Below are 20,928 nucleotides of genomic sequence, written 5' to 3' on the forward strand. Positions count from 1 at the left end.
CTTCCAGCAGAGAAAGGCAACTGGACAACAGTCACTGTAGGTACATGCATCATTTAAATGTTCTCAGACAGCTTACCCTTCAGAACACTGGTAGGATGATGATGAAAAAATAACGGATATATAATATGAGATCCAATTTAGAATTCTTGATAAAAAGCTATCTAAACCACCACCACCCCAAGTATTTGAAGGATGTCCCTTGCAATTTGCAATCAAATTAAGAGTTTGTAGGTAGAGTTTACCTATGCCACACACGTGACTACTGCCAAGAATGATATAGGTATGGCAAGCATCTGGGATCAGAGTAGCTGATGTGCCAGTGTCCTGCTTCCAGAGGTTGCCGAGTCTGCAGAGTGCTGCTGACAGGTAATGAGGTCCAGCTGGCAAGGCGAGGAATGTGCAAAGTCCGTAAATCAAGGGAGTAGTCGAGGACAGGCCGGGTCGGAGGTCAGAGAGACAGTTCCAAGGAGCAAACACAGGCAGTACAGTAGCAGCTTAGAGAACTCGTTGAAGCCAGGCTGAAGGGAGCCCTCCCTCTGGCTTCTATACTCTAAGGGCATTCGGTCATCTCGCACAGCTGCTTCAAGTCTCCTCCTCTGAAGCCCCTCCTTCCTTTGAGAAGGCTGGCCTGTTCAGAGCCCAGAGGCGTGCAGATTGACGTCAGGTCTGTAAGTCTCTTCTGTCCTTGCTACGCCGACGTCGCTCTCGATAGTCTGGAGATGTTGGAGGGGATAAGGAAGCTGGCTGCATCTGGGCCAGTGGCTCTGGGTGGGGAAGGGGAGCTTCTGGCTGGGATTCAGCCTCTGACTGTTCAGCTGTGGTCGGCTGCTGGGAGACAGGCTGCTCCTCCTCAGGAGGAGCAAGGCTGTCAGCAAGCGTCAGCTGTTCTAGTTCCTCCTCCTCAGAGGACTCGTCAAGCTCAGGCTGTACTATGACACCATCCCCTCCCCCAGGGCCCCCCACACTGGATGGGGCCGGTTTCCGTGGACAGGCCCGGTGGAAGCGGCGCACCAAGTCGGGGGCATGAAGATTCTCCGCAGGTTCCCAAGAGCAGTCCTCGGGTCCGTACCCCTTCCAGTCCACCAGATACTGGAGTTGACCACGTCGTCGTCTGGAGTCCAATATTTGTGCTACTTCATATTCCTCCTGGCCCTCTATCATGACAGGTAGTGGTGGCGCCTCTGGGTCTTGGAGAGGATGTGGGGGGGCAACGGGAACAAGGAGGGACCGATGAAACACAGGATGGATACGGAGCGTAGAGGGTAGCTGTAACCGGTAGGCCACGGGGTTGATTTGGGCAGTAACTAGGAATGGGCCAATAAAGCGGGCATCCAACTTTCGGGAGGGCCTCTGACTGCGGAGGTGTTGAGTTGAGAGCCACACCTTGTCCCCAACCTTGAGAGTCTCTCCTGGCTGACGCCTACGATCAGCAGCCTCTTTGTATGCCTCTTTGGCCTGGTGTAGTTGGTCCTGCAGGACCTTATGCAGTGCCTGCAATTCCTCCACAAAGTCATTGACAGCTGGTACTGGTGCAGTGGGCATGACCGGCGGGAAAAACCGGGGATGGAACCCATAATTGGCCATGAACGGGGTCTGACGGATTGAGGTATGCACTGAGTTGTTGTATGCAAACTCCGCCAGGGGGAGCAGTGGGGCCCAGTCATCCTGCTGGTGGTTTACATAGCACCTGAAATACTGTTCCAGTGTGGCATTGGTGCGTTCCGTCTGGCCATCAGACTGGGGGTGATAAGCGGAAGATAAGTGTACTTGGGTGCCCAGTAGGGTATGTAGGGTGCGCCAGAAGTGGGAGGTGAACTGGGTCCCCCGATCAGAGATCAGGTGTTCTGGCAATCCGTGGAGGCGGAAAACATGGTGTAAGTACAGTCGGGCAGTTTCGCGGGCAGTTGGGAGTCCGGAACAAGGAACAAAGTGAGCCATCTTAGTCAGGAGGTCCACCACCACTAGGATGCTTGTGTTCCCTGCAGAAGTAGGGAGGTCCGTGACGAAGTCCATGGATACAGCTTTCCAGGGGCCATTAGGAGTGGGCAGGGGAAGCAATAGTCCTGTAGGCCTGCCAGGGGGATCTTTGGCTCACCTGCAGGTGCTGCAGGAGGCTACGTACTGGGCTACATCGGTCTGTACATGGGGCCACCAAAACTCCCGGGTCAGCAGATGTGCTGTCTTATACCGACCAAAGTGTCCAGCGGGTTTGGTGTCATGCGCTAGTTGCAGGACTTCAGCCCGTAGTGGCCCCGGTGGCACATAGACCCGGTCTTGGTGGGTGAGCATCCCCGCCTGCTCTCGGTAACCCCTGGGGGGATTCTGCGTAGGATCACGAAGACACTGGAGCATCTTCATGGCGAAGGGGTCACGTAGCTGTTGTTCCTGGATCCGTTCCTGGAGCGAGGCAGTAGGGGGCACGGCAGCGAACACTTCCGGCGGTAGAACTGTGGGTAGAAGCGGCTCCTTGAGGGACGGGGAAGTGAACTCAGGTTTTCGAGAGAGGGTATCTGCCCACTTGTTCTGGGAGCTGGGAATGTAGGTAATGGTAAAGTTAAAATGGGAGAAAAACAGGGACCATCAAATCTGCCTCTGGTTCAATCTACGAGCAGTCTGTAGATACTCAAGATTCCGGTGGTCTGTGCGAACTTGCACGGGGTGCCGGGCACCCTCTAGGTTTTGCCGCCAGACCTCAAACGCTGATTTAATCGCCAGGAGCTCCCTCTCCCAGATGGTGTAGTTTTTCTCGGCTGCGTTGAGTTGCCGGGAGTAGTAGGCGCAGGGTCGTAGAGGGCCCGTGGCAGTGTCTTGCTGGGATAACACAGCACCAAGTGTGACACTGGAGGCATCAGTCTCGACCACAAAGGGTATGCTTGGGTCTGGGTAACGTAGGAGCGGTTCCGTTGCAAACCGGGTTTTTAGCTGCTGGAAGGCCTGTTGCGCTTCTACTGTCCAGCGGAAGGGTTCTCGGGGCCGTAGCAACTTGGTGAAGAGCACTGTTAGGAGGGCAAAGTTTGGGATGAATTGCCGATAGTAGTTGGCGAAGCCAAGGAACCTCTGAATGTCTTTCCGATTTCGAGGTGCCTGCCAAGACAGCACTGCCTCCACCTTTTGGGGGTCCATCCTTATGCCCTGTTGGGTGATGAGATGCCCTAGAAATTCTACAGTGTCTAAGTCAAATGCACACTTCTCCAACTTAGCATACAGGCCATGTTGCCTCAGGCATTGGAGGACAGCCCGAACATGTTTGTTGTGTTCAGCGGGGTCCTGGGAGAAGATCAGGATATCATCAAGGTAAATTATCACAAAGTGATCCAGCAAGTCCCGGAAGACATCATTCATGAAGCGCTGGAACACAGCTGGGGCATTACAGAGGCCAAAGGGCATGACTAAGTACTCATACTGGCCATACCGGGTACCAAACGCAGTCTTCCACTCATCTCCAGGGCGTATACGCACCAAATTGTAGGCGCCTTGCAGATCGAGCTTGGTGTACCTTTGGGCCCTCCGTAATCGGTCCAGTAGTTCAGGGATCAGTGGCAGTGGGTAGCGGTCCCTTATGGTGATGCGATTGAGGGCCCAGTAATCATTACATAGGCGCAATTCCCCGGATTTCTTTTTTACAAACAAGACAGGGGCCGAGGTAGGGGAAGTGGATGGACGGATGAATCCTCTTTGCAAATTCTTGGCCAAAAACTCTTGTAGGGCTCCTCGCTCAGGTTCTGATAGGGAATACAACCGCCCAGTGGGCAAGGGGGCATCAGGAATAAGGTGGATGGTGCAATCATATGGCCGGTGTGGGGGCAACCGGTCGGCGCCTTTCTCTTGGAAGACATCCTGGAACTCTGCATATTTGGCTGGGAGTGCAGACAGATCTGAACTGGTGCTCCCTCCCAGGAGCACAGAGGGGGCCTCATGGGGACATGGGGTCTGGAAGCGCAGGTTCTGCTTGCTCCACTCAATCAAGGTGTCATGCTTCTTCAACCCGGACATCCCCAGCACTACCGGGAAGCGAGGCATGGCAGCGATGTCAAAGCTGAGCTGCTCCTGATGGTTCCCTATGTGCAGACCTAGAAGGTGGGTTTCCTGAGTAACTGGACCCGAGCGTAGAGGCCGACCATCGATGGCTTCCACCAAAACTGGCGTCTTTTTGGTGCGTGTCGGCACTTGGTGCTGCCTGACAAATTGGGCATCCATATAGGACTGGGCGGCTCCAGAATCCACCATGGCGTACACCAACAACCAGCGCCCCTCTGGTAGCTGCAGCTTCATGGGGATCAGAAGATGCTGGGGCCCAATGTCAGGAGGCTTTTGGTGTTCTATGGGGGGTCCAGAATGATAGGGGTGGCCTCCCCTTAAACCCTGGGGTGTAATGCTAACAGCCGAGGCTTCCACTTCCCTGGGCTCTGGGGTCAGGCTTCGGGACAAGTAGGAGCAGGGGTTGGATCCCACAGCAGGTGGTTGGCTTTCGGAGTGGCAACGTACTTCCTTGCGGCCCTGCCGTCGACTCTCCAGGCGACCGTCGATACGCAGGCAAAGTAAGATCAGGGCTGGGAGATTTGGAGGGCGCTCAACTCGGGCCACTTCATCTAGCACCTCCTCAGACAAGCCCTCCAGGTACTGGTCCATGAGTGCAGCCTCATTCCAGCCCAGGTCCTGTGCCAATAGCTGGAAGTCAGTGGTATAGTCCCTCAGAGTACCTGGCCCCTGCCGCAGCCGCCGAATGTGGCGGTTGGCCCGCTCTGCCTTCAGAGGGTCTGCAAAGATAGCCTTCAAGTGTGCCACAAAATCAGCAAGACTACTCAGCAGTAGTGAATTCATGAGCAGTAAAGGTGTCACCCATTTGGCAGCGTTCCCCTTTAAGAGGCTTAATACAAAACCGACCTTAGTCTTGTCATCAGGAAAATCTTGAGCCCGCAGCTCCATGTAGAGCTGACACTGTGCCAGGAATACAGGGAACTCTTCAACATTCCCTGCAAACTTCTCTGGAGGCTGCACTGGGCATTTCCGGGGAGGTGCAGGACCTGGCCTCAGGGTTACCTGCTGCTGCAACAAGGCTATGGTCTGGGTTAATTGCTGCACCTGTGTCTGCAGCCACTGGGTCTGGGCAGCAAGGTCAGTAGCAACAGCAGTGCCTTCCTCCATTGTGCTGGAGAATTTTGAGGATGGCTTCAAACTGTCCTGCTTCCAGAGGTTGCCGAGTCTGCAGAGTGCTGCTGACAGGTAACGAGGTCCAGCTGGCAAGGCGAGGAATGTGCAAAGTCCGTAAATCAAGGGAGTAGTCGAGGACAGGCCGGGTCGGAGGTCAGAGAGACAGTTCCAAGGAGCAAACACAGGCAGTACAGTAGCAGCTTAGAGAACTCGTTGAAGCCAGGCTGAAGGGAGCCCTCCCTCTGGCTTTTATACTCTAAGGGCATTCGGTCAGCTCGCACAGCTGCTTCAAGTCTCCTCCTCTGAACTCCCTCCTTCCTCTGAGAAGGCTGGCCTGTTCAGAGCCCAGAGGCGTGCAGATTGACGTCGGGTCTGTAAGTCTCTTCTGTCCCTGCTACGCCGACGTTGCTCTCGATAGTCTGGAGATGTTGGAGGGGACAAGGAAGCTGGCTGCATCTGGGCCGGTGGCTCTGGGTGGGGAAGGGGAGCTTCTGGCTGGGATTCAGCCTCTGACTGTTCAGCTGTGGTCGGCTGCTGGGAGACAGGCTGCTCCTCCTCAGGAGGAGCAAGGCTGTCAGCAAGCGTCAGCTGTTCCAGTTCCTCCTCCTCAGAGGACTCGTCAAGCTCAGGCTGTACTATGACAGCCAGCTTTCTGTGTACAGAACATTTTTTCCAGGTGAGCATGCCAGTTTGGTGTAGTGGTTAAGGGCACAGGACTCTAATCTGGAGAACCAGGTTTGATTCCCCCACTCCTGCACTTGTGGCCAGCTGGGTGACCTTGGGCTATCACAGTTCTCTGGAGCTCTCTCAGCCCCACCCACCTCACAGGGCGTTTTGTTGTGGGGATAATAACATACTTCATAAACCGCTCTGAGTGGGTGTTAAGTCATCCTGAAGGGCAGTATATAAATCAAATGTTGTTGTTGTTGTTGTTATGCAAGCATACATTTTTCCCACCTGCGGTCTGATGTAGTACATTTCAGAAGGGCAATACTGCTATTTTCTCATGTTTGGAGTTGATTTTAATGAACAGAAGCAGCTAAATCTGCAAACTACTACAAAGCCACAATGGCAGCTCTCAGGGTCACTCTAAATGTTACTTCCTTTATGAGTTCGCTACAGAGCCAACACAGCAGCTCTGAGGAATAGCTTGGATAAAATAAAAAAAAAAATGGAGAGCCCAAATGGGCTCAGAAAGCTGCCACTGGGGGAGGAAAAGCTCTTGCCTTTCTCCCAAGCATTTTTCCCCAGGCAAAAATGGTGCAGAGGGGGTCCCATTTCTGCAGCCGCACATGCACACAATACCTCCATGTGCAGCAGCAGAAATGGGAAAACTCTTCCCCCCCCACACACACACACTCTGTTTTTGCACAGGGAAAAAAGCTTGGAAGAAAGGCAGGAGCTCTCCCTCCTTCAGTGGCAGCTGTCTGAGCCCGTTTGGGCTCTCATTTTTTATGCAAGCCATTCTTCTGAGCTGCTGTGTGTCTGAGTGGATCCCGGGTTGGCTGTGTGGTGAACTCATGAAGGAAGTAACATTTAGAGTGACCCTCAGTGCTTCTACTGAGGACAAATTAGAGGCAAACTACATGAGACGAACGGCACGCGAACGGCACGTGAATGGACTTAGACATGTTGCGAGTGGACTTAGACATGTTTTGTGTTGCACACTTGCCTGTGTTGCCAGACTGTGCCTCATCCCGTGTCCGCGCGGGCACGGGTTTCCTCCTCACCATGCCAAGAGTCATGAGTGGTATCCCATCATGCATTACCGCGCTCTAGCTACCACACTTGATTATTTTAGCGGGAGAACGAGAAGTGGAAAAAGGAAGCCAACAGATAAAGGCCTCTCTACAATGCCGACTTGTTGATTCTGGGCTGCGCACTTGCTGCTGCAGCTACACAGCAAACTGGGGGACTGTAGACACGTGCCCAGTCTGGGACTTGTGCCCATTCCAGGACTGACAGACACGCGAAGGTGGGATTTTTGACACTCGCTCGGTCGTGTGCCATTCGTCTCATGTAGTTTGCCTCTTAGCCTGATGACTCACTTGCCAAAAACAAAGATCTGCAGCCCTAAAATTACCCTTAGCTAATAAGTGAAAGTTAGGATAACAATTCCCTATGAATTTGTTTCCCCCAAAGTAGTCTTATGAAAAATAAAGGTATATTTCCAGAGACCATCTCTCTAAATTATGACTGGATACTCATCTGTCCTACATTTTATGTATCTACTTGCCAAAGGCAGCTATAACAGAATAAGAACACTTTCAAATCATAGAAGAACAATGACATTTGTGGTCAATTCATACATTTACATAGGAAATGAAGACTCAGTGTGCCTACCTTTTTCCTTCTTCTCTCAGGTTTCAGCATTTATTTATTTCAAACAAATGTCTACTCCTGTTTATCTACTGGAAAGGTTTCAGTGAGGCTTTACAAGGAAAGAAGATAAAATCAACAATTCAGAAAAGGCATGTAAAATAAATACCAAAGATAGCCAAAGCAAAATAGAAGCCAACTTTCTAATCAACTGACACATTTAATAAACTACATGCTTCAAATGTTCATTTCAGCAGTTCTGTTTGAGGTATTTTCTTGACTGATTCCAACAGACTGTTCCACAATTGGGCGGTAGGGGAGGGGGCAGCCACACCCAAAGCCCACAGCCTAGCAGAAATGTTTAAATGCTGCACAAAATTATGGATTTCACTGCTACAAGATGTTGTGATGATAATTGGCTTACATGGTTTTAAAAGGGCTCTAGACAAATTCCTGGAAGAAAAATATTATCAACCTGTCTTAGCCACAAGGGCTAAATTTAATCTCAGTGTTCAGAAGCAGTTTGTCTGAATGCCAGGTGTTGGGGAACAGCACGGAGAAGGAGGCTGTTGCCTTACTTGTGGGCTTCCTGAAAGCATCTGATAGCTGCTATGGGAAATTGATGGATTTCCCCATCTTTGCACCTCATTCACAATCCTATAACATGTCTGTAAGGACCAAATTGTATGGGGGATTTGCGATCAAATCTCTTAACTTCTGAATTACTAAAAAGTAGCCATGGGGGAGAGGAATGAGTTTTGACTGAGTGCGCAGGTCTGGGGGTGGGGGTCCATCTCTTCCAGAGCTGCATACCCAGTTAAAATTTGGTACCTTTCCACAATGGCTGCTTTTTAGTAATAAAAAAGTAAAGAGATTTCATTTCCCTATTAGAAACCTCTCACCCAGCAACTGCTATTAGCCATGGTAAGGAACCTATATTGTACTCATCCCCTACCCCCACCCCCATTGCTAATAGCAGCTTGTGGTGCAAGATGGGAGATTTGTATTAGGAAATGGTGTGGGGTAAATAATTAAAGTCACCTGTATGTGTGCAAAGCACTAATCCAGATCATTCTTTCCCACCCACAGTTGTTTTTAATCTTAAAAGTTTTAAATTTTAACCATGAAATATGCAGCTTTTTCCAAATCAAAAGAAAAACATATAATAGCTGTCAGTCTATACATTAAAAAACTATTTTTAATTTTTTTTCCTTCTTCAGTGAAATGTACAGAATATTAAAGTGCAGAATATAAAAACAATCATTTAAATTAATCCGATATGTATAGATTTAAACTGAGAACACATAGCAGCAACTGATGAGCACCATTCTGAGATTTTTGTATGTGAACAATTCTCCTTGAAAGTTCGAGAATATGTATCTAAATGAGTGGCTGTACATTATATTCGCTCCAAATTATAATAAATTGCTTTTTGCATATTAAAGGTTAAAGGAGTTTCAGGATTGTAAGAGGAAAAGTTTTTAGCCACTAGATGGCAGGATATTACTTGCCATAATATAACGTTTTTAGAAAAGGAAAATATAGTTCTCCAAAATAAATTGCATGTTTTTAAAAAAGGAAAGATATATTGATGGGGGAAACTGCTAGGAATCTAAAAATACCAAAATGTTTTAAAGAGCTTTATAAAGGTCCAAAAATAGGGGTAAACATGGGTGTCTGATGGAATCGATTCTGCACTGAATGGCTCAGCACGGAAATTACATGATAGATCACTAGCATAGGGTATAATAGCAGAATCCTCAAACTCCGTGTAGCATCTGAACACAGTATGGAGTAGTTGTTAATAGTGCTGGACCTGGGAAATTCAAGATTGAGTCCTCATGCAACCACAAAGCTCATTGGGCAACCTGGGCAAGTCGTACACTCTCTACTGGGAGAACATTGGGGAAAGACTCTTTGCACGCAGAACCTCCAAGGTTCAATCCAGTTAGGACCTCAGGAGCAAGTGTTAGGAAAGACTTTTCTTCCAGAAAATTTTGGAGTCATTGCCAGTCAGAGTAGACAATACAGAGCTTGATCTATCAATGGTCTAACAGAATAAGACAGTTGTATGTGTTCCTATGCCCCAAACTCCTTGTAAGTGGGATGAAAATCTATGAAACGATCAGGAGCACATCTGAAATGTCATAATGGGCTATGCCATGCTGTCTCAACAATCAACAGCAACATCAGCCTAAAACTCAGGTAAGTTGCATTAAATGCTTTGAAGTCTATTGTGTCTCTCCACTGTTGTACACATATGAAAGACAGATAAGCAGTTTTAAATGCATTTGCGACAGGTTTTTAAATTGAGGGATTCAGAATGGTAGATTTATAATCACATTTCAACCTTGTTGAATTCTTTAGGTCCCCAGTGAACAAATATATCTTCTCCAATGCATATTTTCAGTTCTGTAAATGCCATTTATCGCACAAAGTTGAACTCATTTGGGAATAGTTTTTTTTCTCCACTGTTTATCCTCTCCTCTGCATAGAAATGTGAAGGGAAAGGCCAGGAAAAGCCAGGAAAGAGACTGAAAATAAAATTGTCAATATTATAATGCCCCTGTATAAATCTATGGTGTAGCCCCTTTGGGAATACTAGGTGCAGTTCTGGTCACTGTAACTCAAAAAGGAGTTCTCTGTCTTAATGTAGACAAAGGCCATGCTTCATTGTTGCTCTTCCTGGATCTATCTGCAGCCTTTTATCTGCTTTCAAACTGGCAGCTTTTTTTTAGCTGTAAGGAGGGGGATTCCCCTTCCATCAGCTGAGAAGTGGCAGCATTTGAAAGCAACACTTTTCTTGCCATTTGCAAACAGCAAGAAAAGTGCTGCTTTGAGCTTTGGTGTGCTCCCTAAAGATTCCTGAATCTTTAGAGAGCATATCAAAGCATTTAAACACCCCACTCAGAACCTGAGGGGGTGCACACTTCTAGTGACAAACCAAAAAATGAACCAAACAAAGCAGCCTAAAATTTGTCACCATTCATCAGAAATGGGCTCTGACAAACGCCGGTTCGCAAACCACCAACTGGCTCAGTTTGTGACAAACTTTGGTTTGTATTTCAGTTCGTGCCCTTCTCTAATAGGGACCATTACTATGATAGCCAGTTTTGTGTAGTGGTTAGAGTATCAGACTGGAAACTGGGAGACTCAGGTTCAAATCCCACTGTGCCATGGAAGCTTGCTGGGTGACCTTGGGCCAGTTATATACCCTCTGTGCCTAACCTACCTCAAATTATTATTGTGAGAATAAAATAGAGGAGGGGAGAACAAGGTGAGCTGCTTTGGAGAAGAAAGGCAAAGTATAAATCAAATCAAATAAGTAAATACTATTGATTTGTACAAATTCTTGTTTTAAAAAGAACAGTTCTGACAAAGCAAAATAACTCCACACACGTATACTATTCAACATATTTGGAAATTACTTCTAATTGTTATTAATATAGTATAAAATTACTTTCCATTACTTACCATTAAATCAATTACATTCTCATTCTTAAGCTCTGAATTTAATGGATTTGGATGTTCACAGGCTGTAGGTTAATTGGAACCTGCAGTGTTCAAAGGGCGTAACACAGTTTTCCGGATATATTTACTGCATTATCATCTTGTATGTGTAAATAATTCAGCACGTTTCCTGTAGGCCCTCATAACTTTATCATTTTCCCTCTTATTATTCCTCATGTTTTTGCTCCTGATTTATACAGCCTTCTATATTTCATTTCACATACACAAAATACTTGACTACACAGACTTCCTCCAGTTTCAACAGCCATATATTTAACTGTTATTTGATGACTGTTCATCTCCTTGGGCTAGAGGATTGGGAGATTTTGTTACAGGTAATTAAACAGGATGTTTGTGTCATTTTCAGCCACAAATTCTGCATTAATTCCTGCAGCCCAGGATTCACATGCTTCACCCAGTTGTAGCTCATGTTTTCAATATCTGTTTTTTCAAATGTTATTATATTAAATGACAGAAACGTTCTCTTGCGGCATGCATTAGAAATTTTAGATACACAAAGGCAACAGCATGCAAAATAGAGTAATCCCTGCTCTTAATAGCCACCAATTTATGTGTACAGGATCATTAAGTAGTTTAAAAGTGGATACAACAAACATTCAGTACTTCGACAACACATTTAAAATGAAAGAAGACAAAATAAAACTATGATTTATTAAACCTGTGGTCTCGTCCTGGTGTTAGAGAGTTGGGGGAAAGGTTTCTATGTGATTTAGCTGTGACTATTTTGATCCAATACATGGGTTGTTTGGATATATGGCGAGCTCTGTAAGTAACAGTCATTGTAACTTGTATGAAGCAGTATGGCATAGTACAGGAGTCCCGGCCTTTCCAAGCCTGTGGACATGTTTGGAATTCTTTCTGACACAGGGTTTTAGGTACAACCACAACATGGCTTGTCACAGGAGGCAAAACCAGCCACAGAATGTCAGGGATAGAGGTTGTGAATAACTCTAATAGTAACCATTCAACTTTTCAAGCTAAAGTTCTACTTAACAGGATGCCTTTTTAAACAAACATATTAGAAGTACTTTCTTGCTTACACACAGGTTTCCTTCAGTCCTAAAATGAAGATCCTTGTGCTGTGGTGGTAGCTGCTGCCAAGGCATTTTTAAAAATGTACACAGCCAATTAGATCTCCAATGGCCAATCCAAAGCCCTGCCAGGTAAAATCCCCACCTGGCAATGCCCACTTTCTAAAAACACTTGGTAGGCATCTGAAAAGGAATTTGTGGGAGTCATCATGGAGCCCACAGACACTACACTGAGGTCCTAGTGTAATGGTTATAGAGCTCAACTAATACCTGGGAAACCTGGATTGAAATCTCTGGTCAATGGGAAACCTTGGCTCAGTCAATCTCAGCCTAGCAGGATTGTTACAAAACGGGAAGGAGAACCATAAATGCGAAGGGTAGGATAAAATGTAAAACAGATTTGGAATCTTTTAATGACTACAAAGATTTTGGTTGCTTCAGAAATATTCTCCTTGTCATGAAAAAAAAAAAGACAGGAATAGTGCTTGCATTTTTAATGCAACACAATGCAAAAGAACTTGCATGCATTAACAAAACATATGGAGTTGTTTTAAGAGAATATCTTTGACTGAAACATTTGAACTAACTGACAGTCTGCAAAATCCATCTTTGTGTAAAAAAAAGAGAAAAGCAGACAAACTAGAAATGTTACTGGTCAAAATTAACCTCTTGTATTAAGTTCGAGTCACACAATTCTGGGAATATTGTACTGCTCATTGGGGACATTGCTGAGATTTCTACATTTATTCGCAGTAATTTCAGCCTTGCTGCGGACATGCTGGGCTGGCTGCTTTATCAATTAGGACTGTGTACAAGCTATCAATATTTGGCCAGCGCTGTGCTATTTGGCCTAAATTAGTCTGAAATATTACTTATTTCCATGTTTCAATTCAAAATAAAGCTTGGGAACAAAGAATACAACTAAGTTATTTCATACCTTCCCACACATTCTCCCTGGCCTTTATTCTGCTACCCCAGCCAGCCAGACCACAAACACCATCTCTACCTTAGTACCTGTCCCTTACAGAAGAATGAAATAAACAGGAACAATTCCCATTGGATAACAGAGGGAGAGTTATCCAAATTCACTGTTCATATCATGGCTCTGCCAGATGATATAGGGTTCAATCTGTGATGAACCAGTGACCCCACAAATGCCTATTCATGACAGGCAGTTCTAAGGAAGGTCAGCAATGACCTCACAAAGGCTATTTGCATCAAACAAAACAGTGGTCTTTACTGGTGTTTCTCACGGCAGTTTTACTGGTTTTCTGCAGACTAGCCTCCCCTGAATCTCCAATTGGTAGGGCTACAGAATTAACATATAAGCTGGACATATATTAATTTATCCAGATTCCAACAATACCACATGATGCCCAGGCAGTATGTCTGGTATTGGCCCTACTAGCAGCAGCCTGATCCAACAATAGCACAGTTGACCAGCTGGGGATAAGGCTATGCGCCCAGATTCAGGCTCTGGTGCTAAAAAGGCTGCTGCTGAAGAGTTGGAGAGGTGAGGCCACACTCATGAAGACAGAAACACGCAGAGAGCAAGCGGACTGGGGAAGCCATCATCCAGAGTGGCAATTCTACCAGGGAGTTGGAAGGCACAAGGATCAACCAGCTCACCTTGTTGAAGGGGGGGAGCTGCCAATACTTCTTCTGCTGAGGTAACAAGGTTTCAGTGAGATGTGGAGGTCTTGTGAGACCAGGGTTTGGTGGGCAGGACCTATTTAAACCCAAGGAGAAGTCTTCAGCTCCAGACAGCAAACAAACAATAAAGAAACCTACAGGAAGGAGGAGGAATTGGGTGGTGAGAAACAGCCTTTTCTCTTTTACTGATTCTCCAAGGGAGAAAGTCTTACCCCCCCCCCCCCAGTTATGGGTATGGCTGACCAAGGAACAAAAGCAACTGCTCCAAACCCACGGAACTGAAATCAGGGCTGGTGTGATAAAGGTAAGAACTGTGAATGGGAGACATCTCCCACCAGTGGGCATACATTGGGGGCAATGGTTGGTCAGGGCCACCAGGTATACTCCCCTCCATGGTTGGAGGTGTGCATTTCGTTTTGCAAGTTATATGTTTGGTATAAGCAAACACCAGTATCATAGGTGGTGAATGTGACTTGTTAAGTGAAATAAAATAGAAGTTTTCAACTTTACTGAGCCAAGAAAAGCTCACCTTATCTTTTGTAAAATGCTGGCTGCTTCATCTTGCATTATCTCATTATCTACACAGTTATTTTGGAGGTTTCAGGTACTAATATTAGAAGGATTCTGCCATTTCAGCAGTTCCACAAAATGTGTCAGATGATGCAGCGGTATATGAGCTGATTGCAATAAAGTGCCAGATGAGGGCTGTTCCTCTACCCTCTAAAGGTGCTTAGGGATGAAGGACTGTAGAGACAATGAGGAATGAGGGTTATGTTTGTGTGTGTACTTCAAATGTTCAGCACCCCTGGAACTTCCATTCTGTCAGAGGATACTGTACTCTAAATGTTAAGTGCTTTTTTCCCCAAAACATTTTCTTACCCTATCAAACTGTGCAGAGGAACAAAACTTGCTGAGAGTGTTGTGCTGAATTTATATCACCAATTTTAATATTCTAGGCAAAGCACAACTAAGGAATCAGCAGTAGTTGCTGTCCAAAGTTGACAAAACTCTGAGTCACTCTACACAAGACTTCTGACATGTGTTCTTCACACGTTGAGAGATGCAATGTTAGCTGGGAAGTGTAGTATTCAAAGACAGAGCCAGTGGTGATCACTCCAGAGGGGATGGATTCTTCCCAGCTCTCTGCCATGTCTGGCATACAGAACTATCTCTCCCTTCCAGATCCTTTGGCTTGCTGAGGCTCAGTTAATTCAAAGTTTTAAGCAGCAAGGGAGGCAGGGCAAAGGCTCTGGAAGGAGAGACAGTCTGGCACGCCAGAGGCAGTGGAGGGCCGTGAGAGAATCAATCCCCTCTGGAGTGATTTCTGCCGGCTCTGTCTTTTAAAACTATGCTTCTGGGTTAACATTGTACCTCCTGGCACTTGACGAACATGCACCCAGGCATTTATTTAGAGAGACTCTTAGTATTTGAGATGTCTGGAGCTTAAGCTACAGCTACAGGTTCAAGGAGGTATCACAGGCCCAGTGGGTCAAAAGCAAGAACAATATCTAACCTAAATTCTGGGACATACTGAGGCATGGAAATAGGAACAACATCACTGGGGGCTAATTGGAAAGAACTTATTGCCACTCTTGGGTTCTCCCACTGCTGACTTCTCCCAGTCACCGATCATATCCTATGAAGATGGTGGATGCTTACAGGAAGCTCTAATGAGTTGGCCTGGCTGATTAAGGTGTGGTAACCAGATGGTTGGTTATGGTGTGGTTACTAGCCTTTCACAATAGCTTATTCTGCCACAAAACAAAGAATCCTGGTACATTTATTCATCTGTTAAAAACAGCTTTTGCTGCTGCCCAAGCAGTATAGAAGAATTGAAAGCATACATAAAATCACCAAAAAACCCCCGCATTTCAGCAATAAATTTTAAAAAATAAAGAGTCAATAGCCAACTATTATTTAAGAACTGATTCTAGCCAAAACTAAAATGAGATGGTAGGAAGAGAAAGTTTCTTGAAAGGCTTAAGTTTTCCTGCTCCCTTTGAAGAACATGATGTTCTGTTGCTAAGATGGTGTGTTTCCTCACAAATGGCTAGCCAAACAAATCCATTAGTGTGCATTTCAGGAAAATATAGGGCAGGTCCAAATTACACAGGATGAGATTGCATGATATGATATCCTTTTTTATTCTTGATCCAGACCATACAACCCTTGTTGACAAAGAATTTCTGTGAACAACTCCAAGACTAGTACAGATGACACCCATTATCAGTACCAAATTTTGTCATATTAAGACTCTAGTCCTTCAATACATTATTTATGGGATCCTCAAAATATCTGTCTCTTAAAGTCTCTCTCAAATAACCAAAGTTTTGTGTGAAATTGTCTGTTCCTGATGCCTGACTGACATAGCGGTTGCTTTTCAGCTCAAGGAAGGGTAATAGAAGAGGTAGGTGCGCCACGTCAGTGGAAAACTGAAGATATATTGCATTACCACTTGCTTCCATTGCTATATCTAACAGTCCTGAGGCGGGAACTGGTGGAAATTGTTGCACCATCCCTTATATAGGAGTATTGGCACCCTTTTTAAAACAAAAGGGCACTGTTTTTACTGCAACATATAGCACCATAATTACAAGTGGTACTATATTACTTCTAGTTTTGAGCCTTTTGAAATATGGACTGAGTCACAGAGCCAAACTACAAGTGACAGCGGTCACAGTTCCATCCTGTGGCTGCCGACACCATTTCAGAAGCATTTGTATTTTTAAAAAATTGCCACAAGGCCTTGAGCTGTGGAACGCACAGTGCGGCAGCTCCAGGAGCTCTCTCTCCCTGCTGCCTTTTCAGGAGCCAAATCAGTCCTTCATTGCTGTTTCAGCACCTGGAAAGGTACAGGGCAAAGAAACAAGAGGTCCTGGGGCTGCCACGCCACATGCACTCCCCAGATAGTGTGAGCAGTCAGCCCGGCCTCCACCATTTTAATAGCAGTTTTCATATGACTGCTCATGATATTAAAAGTGTACAAGCTTCTGGAGTTTAAAATGGCTGCAGCACTGCCAACCAGAGAGCCCCTGTCATTGCCAGATCCTGCCCTGGAGAAACAGGCGTGTACGGAATGCCGCATTGGAATGCAGGGGCATTGTGACGCAACTGGTCTCGCTGTCCACCCATGCTCTGGAAGGTCCAGAGCAATAAAGGTCTCGCTGAGTCATCCCCACTTAACCCATTCCTGTCCCTCTTCCCGTGATGAGATTTCCTATCCGTGATCGAGGAATTAATCAATTGGCATTCATAAGCATGTACAGTAGTTCCTGGCACATTGTATCCCGTCCCCAAAAACACTTAACCTGGCTCCGGTACTTCATCAAGAAAACTGTCCGTTTTGTGCAGTGCTGGAACTAGTTTTGCATCTGCTTACACGCACCCTGACAGCCATCAACCAAAGTACTTGAATCCTTTGTTACACCCAGGAACCGGCCATTAGACTCTTTGTCCTAACTGCCAGGAGAACTCTCCTCTGCCTTAGGGCACATTTGACCTATAAAAGTAGGGTCCTGGCCCCATTCAAATTGTGCAAGCTTCCTGGCTTCTCCCTTAGGGTCACTTTCCCTAAGTCTCTCTTCGTTCACGCTTGCTTGCTTTCCTGGATCCACAAGCTCTTTTCCACACCTCTCTGGGCTGACGATGCAGGACGTTTGAAGCTTCTCTGCTACGGACTGGACCCCTTCCCAGGATAGGTAGATATGATTACTCCCTCTTGCTCTATTCCCATGCTTCTGGCTATCATTTCCTAGGACTCTCTCTGTGTGTGCGTGGTTATTTTCCCCAGTAATTGGCGTGTATGTGCATGAAGTTCTGTACCTTAAAATAAAAATTATTGACTGATTTGAAGCACCAGACTCGCTTGGCTTATTGGGACTGGGACTCCATAGACACAGGTGATTCGATTCCAGTTACCGCCTCTTCCTTGCCAGCTAATTCCCCCCCACAAATCATATTTATGCAAGGAGACCACTTCAGGTAACAATAGGGTCCGTGCAGTAATTTTAAAAGGACTACAAATGCGTCTAAAATGGTGTTGGCAACCACAAGATGGATCTGTGGCTGCTGTCACTTGTAGTTTGGCTCAGAGGCTTCAGCTTCACCCCTAGCTGGGTATCAGGGTGTCTGGTTCTGGGGCCGGACTTAGGGAACGCCCCAGGGACACCCACCCCAGAAACTAGGCTTGCAGCCCCCCAGCCCAGCCCTACTACCCATAACACTCACCCAGCCAGGAGAGGACAGACGTCAGAGACACCAACAAGGGCCAAGAATACCAAAGAAGCCCCAGGTGCAGAAAGTTCAGGCAAAGCCCCAGGTGCAAGAAGCTCAGGCAAAACCTCAACAACAGGAGGCAGTCTAGGTGATGCCTCCTGGGTCCTAATGAGCACCACCTGACTGGAGCACCAGTCAGGGCTCCAGGGCAGCCTTTTCCCTCAGCCCAGGGGAAGAACAACAGCCCAGCCAGGAGGAGAAGAGACAGAGGGCTGAGGCAGCCAGCCAGCACCAACTCAAGCAGCAGGCCAAAGGCGGTAAAGGAGGCACTAGGCCGCACTACCACCCAGAGGCTGGCAGGAGAGGTGCAGCAGCAGAGCAAACCAACAGGCAGGCTAGAAGGGGCAGGGAGTAGCCTGGAAGAGCCAGCAGCAGAGCAGCAACAGGTGTGGCTGCCTAAGACAGTCCAGGCAGCAGCTAGGTTGTTAGGGGTGGGGCTAGAAGGTGGAGGCTGGGATTGGTGAAGGGATAAAAGGGGAGCCCCCCCCCCTACAACTGGCATGGAGAGTAAGGAGTCAGATGAGAAGTGTGGAGAGATGAGGAAGAGACAGGAGTACCTTGAGAAGGCAAGGACTGCAGTTAAAGGGGCAATGCTGACCCCCCAAACCCAGGGGCGCTACCAACCCAGAGGGGAGAGCATCACACAGGGAGATTGACATGGTATGGAGGAAGCTCTCTTTTAACAGCCTAGATATTTCTGAGTTATATTCCATTTCTTTCAAAAGACCAGAACGTTGGAGCACATGAAAGAGCCTGGAGGTCATTTTATCAGGGTCAGCCCAAAGATTATCAGAGACAAACTCAACACAATTACACGTCATAAAAACTGCATGATTTATTCACAGAACAAGGAGACTAGGAAAATGGGAAAACCTCACTTCATAACAAAATTGTCACAGAACAGACGTAACCTGAGTGCCTCAGCTTGTACGTGATACCATGTTTGCTTTTTTGGTTTAGTTCAGTCTGTTCTGCTTGTCTTGTATGTCAATTGTTGGCTGTGGTGAGGCTTTCTTTTCTTGGAAGCAATGGTGAGTTCAGAAGTCCAAGCCTCCAGATCTCTTCAGTAAATAATACACAGAATGAAGAAAAACTCATGGCAGAACACTCTAAAATTTATGCATAAACCTCCCCGGATAAATGCCCTTCCACTTTAATTTTGTACATTTTCTTCTGATACTATAAATGTTTACACTGACCTGTTCCCAACTGTTTTGTGGCTGACAGAGTGCCAACAGCAATCACTGTATGCCTGTCAGCAAAGTTACCTCACTGTCTATTTCTGGGGCTACTCAAGGAAGACGTTTCTAGAACAGAGGTCTCCAACATGGTGCCCATGGGCATAGTGGTGCCTGCTAACACCTTTCCTTGTGCCTGCCAAGTGTTTTTGGAAAGTGGATGGGGCCAGCTGGAGCTTTTGCCTAGCAGGGCTTCTGATTGGCCACTGGAGATTTGCACTGGCCATGCAGATTTTTTCAAAAAACATTGTTTTGGCAAAAACTGCTTCCACAGCACAAGAGTCTTCACTGCGTGATTGAAAGTAAGCTGTAGCAGCCGTTTTGTGGCTGATCCCACCACACTCCCACCACACTCTGTCGGAATTCCAAATCTGCCCACAGACTCAAAAACGCTGAGGACTCCTGTTCTAGAAGCAGCCACGATGGCTTGATACAACCCTTCTTTTGACATAAGATTTGCTCATACTGCTCCTGTGCAAAGAATATAACCTTGATTTATTTTCATAATTGCTTCTTGGGATGCATAAGATGTACCTATCTTCATTTATGCATTTTTCAGCTGCAGATCAAACTCTGCTTTCCCCTGACTTGGCTCTTTATACCTATAACCCCTGAAATGAAGGTGTTTCCCCTGCTATGCTTCAAGAAAGCTGACAACTTAATTTTGTGAAGGAAAATGTGTTCCCAGTGTTCTTCAGATGTGTTAAAATGGGAAATGATCAACGGTGATTTTTCTAAAAATCTAGAGCTTTATTTAAACTTTGAAATCTGGTTTGATTGGGAAGGGGGTGGCTAAATGGATAACACAAGAACCAGTCAATCAGTGCTATGCACAGCCCAACTCTGAGTAGACAGAAGGCTTCATCATTGATATACAAATTGAACTATCCATGCTGTGAAAATTTAGTTTCCACTGTAAGCTGAGAAGCGACTGCCTTGAGGAGGAGCTGTGGGTCGGCAACAGAGTGCCTACTTTGCATGTACAAGGTCCGAGGTTCAATGGAGAACCAGTGCCAGTCAAGAGACGATGCTGATCTTGAGAGACCTGTGGTTTAACTCAGTATAATGCTGCCTACCTTACCTTGTGTCAGGCTTGGGCAGGCCACATGGCTGGCGTGGAGCAGGCACTGCTGCCTCCCTTGCCTCACAGGGGGCTCAGGTGGGCCAAACCAGGTGCTGCCACCTCCCTCGCCTTGTTCAGGGCTCAGGGCTGTCCAAGCCAGGTGCCATTGAATTCACCTTGCCTTCAATGGGGCTTGGTTGGACTGAGCCAGGTGCCACCTCCCTCACCTTGAGCAGGGCATGGGTAGGCTGAATCAGGCACCATCTCCTTTGCCTCATGTGTGGGTTTATGTGGACTGGGCACCGTTACCCCCAACTCATGTGGGCCAAGTGCCTCCTCCCATACCTCACCTTTGGCAGGCTGTTTGATGCCTTCCATGCCTCGCCTCAAGCAGGATGAGTGTTGCCTTCCCCACCTCGCTTCAGGTGTGGCCAGGCCGTGCCTTCCCCACCTTGCTCTGGTGGCCCAAGTGCTGCCTTCCATGCCTCATTTTGGGCTTGGATGGGATGGGCGAAGTCCTTCTGGCACAAGGTTGGAGGGGGGTGTATTCAGCCCACTGGAAGGAATCCCAGTGCTCTTAATTGTCAAATCTGCCCTAGCCTGTGATATAAGTTAGGCTTAGAATATGTAACTGGACCACAATCATCCAATGAGTTTCCATGACAAA

This window comes from Eublepharis macularius, chromosome 11, assembly GCF_028583425.1.
Source record: "Eublepharis macularius isolate TG4126 chromosome 11, MPM_Emac_v1.0, whole genome shotgun sequence".
Classification (NCBI taxonomy): Eukaryota; Metazoa; Chordata; class Lepidosauria; order Squamata; family Eublepharidae; genus Eublepharis; species Eublepharis macularius.